This window comes from Neolamprologus brichardi, chromosome 13, assembly GCF_056152115.1.
Source record: "Neolamprologus brichardi isolate AB-2024 chromosome 13, ASM5615211v1, whole genome shotgun sequence".
NCBI classification, from domain to species: Eukaryota; Metazoa; Chordata; class Actinopteri; order Cichliformes; family Cichlidae; genus Neolamprologus; species Neolamprologus brichardi.
This window is the reverse complement of record NC_142116.1, coordinates 31,552,987-31,564,064: the sequence shown is the minus strand read 5'-3', so window position 1 is coordinate 31,564,064 and position 11,078 is coordinate 31,552,987. Positions and strand designations below refer to the sequence as shown.

At 50.7% G+C, this 11,078-nt stretch overlaps 1 pseudogene; it reads right to left on the bottom strand.

Moving 5' to 3' along the window:
* Positions 1 to 6,885: 6,885 nt before the first annotated feature.
* On the bottom strand, positions 6,886 to 10,361 carry LOC148100054 (uncharacterized; annotated as a pseudogene).
* Between the last annotated feature and the right edge of the window lie 717 nt (positions 10,362 to 11,078).

Below are 11,078 nucleotides of genomic sequence, written 5' to 3'. Positions count from 1 at the left end.
GATTCCGCTTCGCATGAACCGATCGAACAGTTGCATTTTGCCTTGTGTTGAACTGTCCTGTCCGGGTTGAAAGACCAACCGATAACCAAAGAGTCCATTTTTTGTCCACTCCACCGAGGCAATGTGTTCTCTATTAGGAAGCAGACATTTAAGAACCAAAGCTCTTTCTCCACCTGAAAAGAACAAATTGCACCATGTAGATTATGAAGAAAGAAGCTGGTATGTGCAATGTCTCAGCTAGGAAACAGGCAGGGGAGTGGAATGAATACGAACCGGTTACTGGTGGATATGTTGGATCTGCTGTGCCTAAGGCACCATACCCCAGCGCCAAAAAGAATAGCAAGCCAAACTGGTTTATCATGTTCCGTGTTGGTTAAGTGCATGCGTGTACTATGTAATAATACACTCGGACGTTTACATTTGCAAATGAGAACCGAATCAGACCAAAACACAACAACAATTAATACATCCAAGGAGAATTGCGTATATGGATTTTTTTTTTTTTTTTTGGGGGGGGGGGTTCACACAGGAAGAGTACATACAGTCGCCACACCAACGGAACCACGGTACGGGTCAGTTTGCCTACAACCAGGGGTGTATGGGTTGGATCCCAAATCTTTGGAATAAGTACTGTCAATTGGGGACTCTCGCTCTCGGTCAGGGGACTGAGAGCGCAAAAACCCACACTCGTTCTAGTGGAGTGTCGTGTTTGATTTGATGTTTTGGTTGTTGCTGTATGTTCGGTGTACTGTGCTTGTGATAAATAAAGACACATTGAAAAAGAACAGATTCCATCGAGTTTCTCTTTTTATTCAGGACATACACAATCATCATGTCACATACAGCATGTTGCAATATCCCACTATTCTTATGTTGCTGCAATCTGTGGCATTGTGGCCGCCACGAGTGTTTGTTGTCAACAGCCGCTCGAGTCGGAATGTTCGAGCCTTTGGCGTGTTTCGTTCCAGAGCGTTTCGTTTCACATGGCGAAACCGTACAGTTTAGCCGGTGTAGCGCTCAAGGTGCATATTTCCATGTAGTCTGACACATCATCTTTGTCGGAGGGCACGCCGTCCACTTTCACATACTTGAGTCTGAATGCCGATTGCGACGTTGCTTTGCTCGATGAAGCGGTGGGGGAATCGTTACGTTCGTTTGTTCTCCTGGCCGCTTCCATGACAGCGTACGCCAACATGTTGAAATATCCAATCTCCATCGGAGTGGCTTTGTTTGTCTACAACTCCAACACATTGTTTCTTCAGGTTACACACCAAAGTTATGTCTGGAGCGAAATAAACATTGTCACAGCTCAGGTCGGGTTCCAAAAGCAGTAGATTTTCATCGTCGAGATGGAATTCGTTTGGCGTAATCCCACCGGCCGTCCACACCTCCCTAAGAAGCGAAGCCATGAGTTTCACCCTCAGGTACGGCTTCACGTTACCGCACAGCTTCAGGGTCACATTCACACACGATTCTAATCTTGCAGTGAACTTGGACCACATCGCGACGGTTTTGAGGAAAATACCCTTCAGACGACCGAAGGACATTGGAATGTGAGCCAATGCCATCATCGCTCGGACGAGTTCCTTCAACAACCAAGACTTTGTGTATGGGTGAACAAAAATTGCATCGACAGCATCGACAATCTTGCGGGCGGCGGGCATTTTCTCATTCTCTGTTCCAAAGTAGAATGTGCGACACAACGTGTACATCTCCTTCATCTGACACGTCTCGCGGGTATGCCAGTCTACCGTCTGGCGCTCAGCTCGCTCGGGGAAACATTCGCACACATACATGCCTTTGAGTCGCTATCCGGAAATTTGTCAGGGTGTACCAACGATACTGCAGCTTTACAGGCGTCTGAAGTCGCCCCATACCCCGGCCGTTGTTAGCATGTCGCGAGCAGCGTTGTCAAACTCATTCGTAGAAGCTAGCAAACGTGCATAGCAGGCAGCGAACGTTAACGTGGTCCTCGTTCGATTCCACACAGTGCTTGCGCAGGGGTCGTCTGCGAGAGTACCGGGTAGATTGAGCGCTAGAGCGGCGCATTCTTCTGTGTACAACGTTTGTGGATCGGTGGAGAGCAAAGTTTCCATGGTCGATCACACGTGTAGGTTCCAGGTGATTCACAAAGAATTAATACTGACAGTGTACAACGTAACTGCTTATATAGATCCAAGAGGTGGTGCGCACATACACACACCCGCGCGCGCAATCAGATTATGCACAATCTGGACTTGATGCACATCAACCGTCTCATGGGCGACGATGGATAAGTAGCTGAGGGGACTGTGGTACACCTAAATGTAATAAACTTAATACTTCTTGGACATGAGTGTGCTTATTCACATCGCTCTCTCTCAAGCATTAAGGAAATGAAGTGTGTTAAGATGCAACAATTCTACCATGAGTACAATCCTACGATACGCACAGCCCAAAGTGTGCAGGTCCTCTCGCGTCGTAAAGATAAACTGTTGTTCCAGGCTGCCCAATGTACTGCCCAGATTCGAGTGCGACACCCTCGGTAGTCGCATCTTGGCTCGAGGGGTTATTCTGCTGTATTCCTCCACGGCTCTGTGGTAATCGGCCTCCTGACAAGGACTCAGACTCAACTCCCCGTGTTGAACCCTGGACGCCACGAGTGGATTGAGTATCCCGGTGATAGAGACGAGCTGGTCGTTCTGCTGTTGGCCCGCTTGAGCCCGCGTGAACTTACACTTCACTTCTCGGATGGGTTCTGTTTAAGCACGACGGGCGGATTGAACGCACATATGCCGTATATGTTCATGAAGTCGTAAGAGGCAGAGGGTGTGCTCATACGTTCTACGTATTCTCTCACCAACATTCGCATATCCCCGAGCGCTCTAGTCCTTAGTTCATAATACACACGCCTGTATTCCACGTCGAGAGCGGTGCTCCCGTCGTGCTTCGCCTGTACGTTCGAGGGCAGAGTTTCGACCCTAGGTCGCTTGGCCTCGTGTTCAGTCGGTCGTTCGAGCTCCACATAATCGGACAATTTGCCGTAGCAAGCTTTAATGGCCGTAGCAACGAAAAACTGTTCGGGCGCACCTTTGTCGGATCCGGGTCGACTTCGGCCCGCGGGACACGTGAGCATTCTGAAATACGACAGCTTCCTGAGATACTTGGTAGACGAGCTGGAGCGTGCAACGGAGCGCGAAATACGCCTGTATGATGAAGCCTTAATAGAATGTCTGGCGAAGCACAGGGAATTGACAAACGGTCCACACGTGTGGTCGCCTGTAGCCCGATCGTACCTTCCTTTCCAAGAAGCTAGACACGGGCACTTCTCGGCCCTAGTGTCAAATGGCCCATGTGTTGTGAAGTACATCGACAAGTTGCTGCCGCTTTATTGTAGGCTGTGTTTCGTGGCCGACTGTCACGATCGAGCCGGCTCTACGGCTCGAGTGTTGTTGTCGCGCCTGCAACGCGTGGCTAGTTTCCCACCGGATCCCATGCTGGCGTACGAGCTCAGAGCGGTGGAATATTTGATCGACAACCTGCCGGCTTCCCTGCCTCGAGAATGGGGAGATATAGCTAGGTCGCCCGACGTTTCGGTGGAGACAAAGGTAGCGGTGGAATTACTTTGGTCTCATTTGGTCTTGGTGTACTCGGGGAATTGGCGGCTTTTGCTGTACAATGTCAAACGATTCTTCACCACACCGCAAAACTCTTTCGCCCTGTGCCCCGTGGAACTGCGCGGCGCTCTATTCACACACGGGCTACATGACCCCATCTCCAAGCGCCATGACGATACCGCAGAGGACACGTATCGCGATGGACGACGTGTCCGGTGTCACTTCGGCAGACCGAGCACCATCGTAAGCGCAGCAGACAACATACGCTCAACAACAGCTTATACTAATCCCGACTATCACGACTCTGCTGGCTCGGGGCCCTGTGGCTTTTGGACTTCGAGTGCAACGAGACCTTTTGCCGCTGGCTTCGCATACCTGAGCCGTACAGAGCCCAGTCCGAACGCTCTGGCGGCGACCCTTGAGGAACACTGTGAATGGCAAAACGTCTCTGCTGGCGACAGTCTAAACGAATGTGCCAACGCTACTCTGAGAAGAACGGGGAGCTGCGTAGTACAATTGGCAAACGGGGTACTTCTGCACGTGTTACACGTCAACACGGTGGGCAATCAAAAGTTCAACGCCACGGTGTTCTCCGAGAGGCATAGACGATACGGACAATTGCAGTCTAACACCACGAAGACCAGGAGGCTCAGCAGGTTGCGCTTTGTCTCGGACAAGAAGAGATTGTCTTCTCAACACGGGTACAAAAACACCAGGATAGAGTTTTCGTCGAATCCGAGCCGAAGCGCCAACTACACGTCTAACGCAAAGTATCTGCTCCAGTCCTATTTCCGAGGCGTTTTCGACACCGTTTCGCTGATGCTAGGACGTGCATCTCAACAGGCTGTGCTGCGAGCTAACCCAAGAGCGACGCGGAATGCTGATCGCTAAAGAGAAACTCTGTTTGGTGTACCTCACGGAATTGCATTTCGTCGATGTGACGGATCGCAGCCACCCGGTTACCTGGAGCGGTTACAGGGCCTCGGTCAAGGGCGCCTTCGTCAAGCAGCATCGGAGTAAACTGTCCTTTTTCCAGGACAAGGTCCTGACCAATTATCACTTAAAAAACCCAGAATTCATCCACATTGTACCCTGGCTACTCGACAACCCTAGTCCACTGCACGCAAAGTCACAGCGAGAGTGGAATTGATTGCCACGATCGCTGTCAGTATCGAACGAAACCCCGGCAGACGCACGCCCGAGGGATTCCCGTCTCTGCGGGACGTGGACTTCCGTGAATTGGGCTACAAGTCGCAAACTTTGATCAGGGCGATAAGAAACGCTAGACTGTCTAAAGTGACACGACCCTACAACGAAACGGACCTGTGAAGAGACATCTTACGGTTACTAGCCCGCAAGGTTTATTGTGTGTGTGTGTGTGTGTATATAGGCGCTGCTACGCTAACACTGAACATCGTTTCCCATGGCCAAACAATGCAACTCGACGAACTCCCCTCAGTGTGTCGCTTCTGACACCGTGCTAAAAGTGTGGGGCATAATCAATCGACACTTTGAATCGGCACTGGTTTCGGCTGGCAGATCGGACGCTGTGACTAGAGCGAAGACGGAGATAAAATCGCAAGTAGCCGAATTGCGAGACGTTGTCAACAACTGTGTCAAACGCCTGACCATGATAGAAGACTACATACAGATACGATGGACTCCTCGGGGTTATACATTTCTAACATATACATGAAAGACTTGCGAGGAGGAGACGTTCACATCGACACGCAAGGTCCGTACGACGTGGTGGTAGCGGACGCGTTTAACGGCTTCTGCCCCGAATCCGACACTTCCTGCGGCGACCGCAGACAGCATTCTAACACATGGGTACAAGCCACATAAAGCATTCTAAGACATTGGTACACAGAGTCACAAAACACATTAGATGTTGACGATAATAACATATGATATGGTGGACCCAGACCAGTGGGTTAACACTCTCTCGTGATAGAAATGAAGCAGTAGAGTCTGGCCCATAGTTCTAATCAACCAAGGCTGCATCTTTGCAGTTTCCCTCATGGTGCCTGGTTCGTCGCAGACGAGAGTGACAAAAAATGTCTTTACCCACAACACACGTTGACACCGAATAGTGAAGCCCAAAAGGTGTGGCGCGGCGGGTGCTGTCAACATAAACCTCAGAGCTTCGCATATCATCTCAAAGTTGATGTTGCAAACAGGCAATGGCCGTAGAACTCCAAAGTTGGAAGTCTTCCATTGTACTATGTTGGGTTGTGTGGCAGTGTGAACTAAAGTCACAGCACACTTTACGAAAACCCCATCGGTTGCACCTAGAGTATAAACCCAGTCCTCTCCCTCCGTATCCATCGCAGTGCAGCAATACAAAATGTCAAAGTCTAACGATGCTTTTCTTTCACCTCCCCGCAGAGGGCAACGTGGTACATGTACCGCAGCCGTTGGCTCTAACTCACCAGCTCACTGTAGAAATCACCAACAACACTCTGGTTAGACCACGAGTACGAAAGATCAAACTGTGCCCAGGTCTTTATTTATATTGACCGATGCACAACAGCTATAGAGCTCTGCGACGAACGGGGGGGGGGGGGGGGGGGGGGTAGGTTTTGGGTTCGTCTTTCACAAGACAAAGGATTACATACACCACATAGTCCAGTTCTTTTGCTTTTATTACATGCATATATACACACACACACAAACCAATACACAGGGATAACACTGACAATTGCATTACAATTACAATACCCCTAAGTAGAAACAGTGGGTTCGCGTTGTCTTGAAACAGACAACCCTTTCATAGCAGCTTAGGTCTTCGGTGAAAGCGAGGCTTCACGCCAACCGGCTGCCAGCCGCCGCCACCTCCTCCTCCTCCTCCTCTTCCACAAAACATCGTATAGGCTATCCCAGCAGAAAGGCCGGTACACCATGCCATGAGTACAGCAACACAAGTCCACAGTGCGGCATCACTGGCAAAACCTGAAAGCCATCCTCCGAATGTGACCCTGCTAGTGGTTATCTCATCGTAGCGGTTATCGAACGCTTCTATGTTTCTGCTTATGTGAATGACTAATGAGTTTTATGCTTGTGTTTATATTCTTAAGTAGCTCCAATTCAGGCCCTCCTGTCACGTTGTCCTCCAACAGATCCGCAAAGAACACCGGGCCTTGTGATATATGCGTCCGGGAAAAGGGTTTCAGAGGGGGCGATTCTATTTCCACGGTCGCCACACCTTCCATCCAAGTGACTTGCTTCTTCTGATAGCATACGCCTTTGTGACACGGCGCGCACACGGTCTTACAGTCCTTGGGATTTTCTAGGCACGGCAGTACCTTCCGTGACATTCTGAAGGCTCGTAATATTTGCCATTTATCAGCCACACCTTGTAATCGGGCCAACAGGGGATGCCGTCGGTGCTCATTTTGGGCATGGGTATAACACCCCTGATTGTGGTTTTCTCCACCGTGTTGGGCAAAGAATGCACTATGAACAGTTTCCTGTCTTTGTACAGAGCGGTGGCGACCGTTGGGAATTCAGACAATCCGGGGTGTTCCTGTATCACAGACATGCTGCTCGGGCAACTGCCGGATCGCTTCGATGCGATTTGCCTGAGACAGTTCTCGATCCCTCTGGCCATGAACCTCACCTGCATGGCTGCCTGCATCATTTGATGCGTAACGCTCTGCATCTGAGCGTACCACATCTGATAGCTAATGGTGACGGAGAATTTTATGTTGATGTCGCGCATCAAGGCTTCCCTATTTTTCATCATAGTATCTTTGAGCAGGGCAAAGTTTTTGTTGGCCTTCTCATTATTGCGCTGTATTTGCATCCCCTGCTCGTCTAGGCGTCCGTTCACCAATGCTATCTTATCGTCGAGTTTCCTGCTGACTTCTACTATGTCCTGAGAGACTTTGACATAGTTGTTTTTCAAAAGGTCCATCTGCTCTTCCAATTCATCAACTCTGTTCGACGTATGCCAGGCTAACCCCAACGCCACGGTGGCCATGCCCAGGGCTACGAAACGTTTCTTTCTACCGTGGGGTTTCGGTGGTCTGTCCAGCCAGGGAAACGGCGCCGAGTCCAGCAGTTCGTACATCCTCGCTTTCCATTCCTGCATCGCCAGCTCTTGCAGCCCCTGCTTCACAAATTCACTGTCTCTGCGTGTGTCGTTTACTATCTCGTGAGCAGAATTGCACAGCCTGCCGTAATTCCTTTGACAACTGTCGTCCCCTCCGCATATCGCTATTAGACACGGCTGCATCACGCTCACGTCGTAATCGATACACCGCACATCCATATTGATGTAATCTATGCCATGGGTAAAGTTCGATATGAAATACAACGCTTCGGCCGGTTTGACTATTAATCCGTACTCGGCCTCGATCGTCGGCTCATCCACCGTGTATCCGTCGTCCACGGCCACCACGTTCATATTGTGGATAGTCTCTCCGCCGTTGTAGGTGTTACACACTTTGTTAACCGGAGGCTTGTACTCCACCACGGTAGCGGTGTCCAGTATACCCACCATATAGTGACTGCTGTCCGTGGTGGGTACTAGCGTGTGTATGTTGATCGGGGTCTGCGGTGGGGTGCTGGACAATAGGGCCTCGCGTTTCGGTTCGACCGGCGTGCAAGATTGCAACGTGTGAACGTTCACGATGTACATGTTATCGTAGCTTGTCTTGTACATCTCCTTGTATGGCTCTTTGAACACCCCCAAGGCCCCGTTCAAAATTATAAGCCCCGGACACACGAGTCTATTGCTGAGACCGACTTGATACTGCGGATCGAGGCAATTTTTGGATCCTGACGCAGGGTCCTTGTATTCTCTAGGGATAGCGATAGCTTCCATGGAATCCGTTCCCACGACTGAGTTTGCAGACCACCTATTCCTCACGCTGGCACGGGATGCGGTGTCGCTCGACACCCCCACCACAGCCTGTTGTCTGCGCCAGTCCCTAAGCCTGTGGACTGCGGACGTCACACTCGATATAGCGGGGGTGTTCGCGCACACCTTTCGCTTGAAATCCGAGTCCACGGGGGAGATCACAAATTGGTTGATACCAAACGCGACCGCTATCAATTCGGGGTACTGCTTGAGGGTTTCAAGGGATCTAGATGTGTACGTTACGTTGACTAACACGTTTCTGCCCCACATGGTCGTCGTCGATCCGGAGCAACATTTCATGTTCATGTCTTCCTCGCATCTCAAAATGTTATTACTTTCCATGTCGGCCAATGTGAGTTCGGTTGTGATTTCTGAGACATCTGCCACGTTGTTCTCCACGGGTGTAATCGTCAGCCCCCCGGTTAGCGACAATGTAGCTATCAGCTTGTTAGCCTTAACGCCACCACGTAATACAGCCAGCACGTACGGCACGATGCCCTTGATCAAACCCCCTTTCGTCCACATGTTCTGACAGTCTTTGGGTTCGGTCATGTCAACGAACAGTCGGGGGGTGACAAAGGCCTCGAACATTCCAAGGCTCGCAAAGTTCATGGTCTTCACACGTCTCACATCTCTTGGTAAACGAAGGAATAGCTTGGTTGCCCGTAGCTCAGTTATTGCCCGCGCCACATCACTCGCCACTTTGCTTACATCAGAATCTGTGTTGACCTGAGAGCAAGCGGAGGCGCCCCATGCGCTGGCGTCCAGCATGATGGCGCTCGCGTACGTGGCAATCGCCGTTTTGTGCAGGGTCTTAGCTATGTTCTGTATCATCAAGGCGTACCTCCCGTCTGTGGAAGCCACGGGACCACGCACCTGTCCAGCGGTATCCTGAGAATAATGTGCCCAAATTTGCTCAATGCGCGGAACCTGTCGATGTCCACGTCCAGGGACAGATGATTCGAGGCATACGTCGCGTTGTCCGCCGATACTACGGTAGCGTCACAGGACGAGGAGGCGATGAAAGCTTCGATTTCACCGGTAGTGGGTCGCGATAGTACATCTCTCCGCAGCAGCTCTGCCACACTAGATATTTCGCACATGGCGATAGGGGCCGAGGGGTCTTTGTTGGCGTTGGTTATGCCCACGCTGTTGGTGTCGGCTTGTCCTATGCAGAACGTGTTTCTGTTTGAGCGAAAACAGTTGTTGCCCAGTTGAGTGTAGCACAGGCCTATCGACTCGCTGTCGCCCAGGCCCACGTACGATAACACGCAAGCGTACGGAGAGTTTCTTATGCTCAGCACGTCGTCGGTGTTGGGCCACGTTCTATTCCCTTCGGTTGCGTATAAGGTCCTTCTCAAAAATTTATAGGTTGCGCACTGAGGATCGGGGTCGCACTGTGCTGTGGGATCGTCGCCGAAGAAATACTCTCTGTTTCTCTCATTGGCGTGCAGCATTATGGATACCTTGTTGATGGGAATTGAAGATACCACGCGATCTGCGCATGGGAACTTTCCTGGTATTTCTACGCACGAGTCTTTGTCCAGCTTCAGCACGTACGCGCCTAGCATAACACCTTGACGTTCGTATCTACTCAGATCACCACTAGCGCTCCTGTCCGGTCTCCAGCTCGCGTAAATTTTCCCGGAGCAGTAATGCGTACACATTTGGGCACTCGGCTCCTCGCGCCCCTCGATATCAACCGTCAAGGCGAAGCTTCCATTGCTGTAACCTTGACACCAGCTGGTCCCCGCAGCACATCTCAGAACCGATATCCAGACGTATGGAGCGTATCCGTACGGCTTGGCGTTTCTGTTGTTTTTGTTGTTGTTGTACACCACGGGGCTGCATGCCGCAAAAGGCAACAACAAACCCACACACAGAGCGAATGCGACAATCATGGTGTCACAAATGTTTCCCGCTTACAGGTAAAGCTATGGAGGGTACTCTGATAGCATCAGCTGCACAGTGTCATAGCAGAGGATGTGACCCTCCCTTGTCGTCTGAATCTACAGGCCGGTGTTTTAGTAGAGTTCGGCACATGGCCGTGAGTCCGATGAATTGTTTCACTGCATCGTTGTGAATTTTGGCCACGTCCTGATCCGGTACCAGTATCGCCTTACCCATATGGGTAGTCACGCGGTTCATGATGTGTAGCAAAGTACGGTTCGCTAATGTGTACGAGCAGGCTATCAAGTCTATCGACATGTTCTGTAGTACGCCGATCATGTTTTTGTCCGACGTTACGGTGTGACCCAGATGAACGTTGACCTCTTCGGTTGTAAACCGTTGTCCGCATGCCAACAAAAACGATCTGACTTCGTGAGGTTTGAGTACCTTGATCGCATCCGCGGTGTTTTGGTCCAGTTCGCATAGACGACACTGTTTTGGGGGGCAGAGCTCGACGCCCACGATACCGGGCTGCTGGTCCATGTTTAACTTGACATATAACATCGGGTATTGCTTCTGCATGAAGCGATCGACATCCCCGTTTTGCTGACATTCAAGAATGCCTTGGTCCGACGGCTCTGGAAACAAGCTGAACACGGGATCTGAAGCCATATCGACAGAATACCCTGGATTTTGTGGTGTAGTTACACGAGACCTGTTTTCTTCGA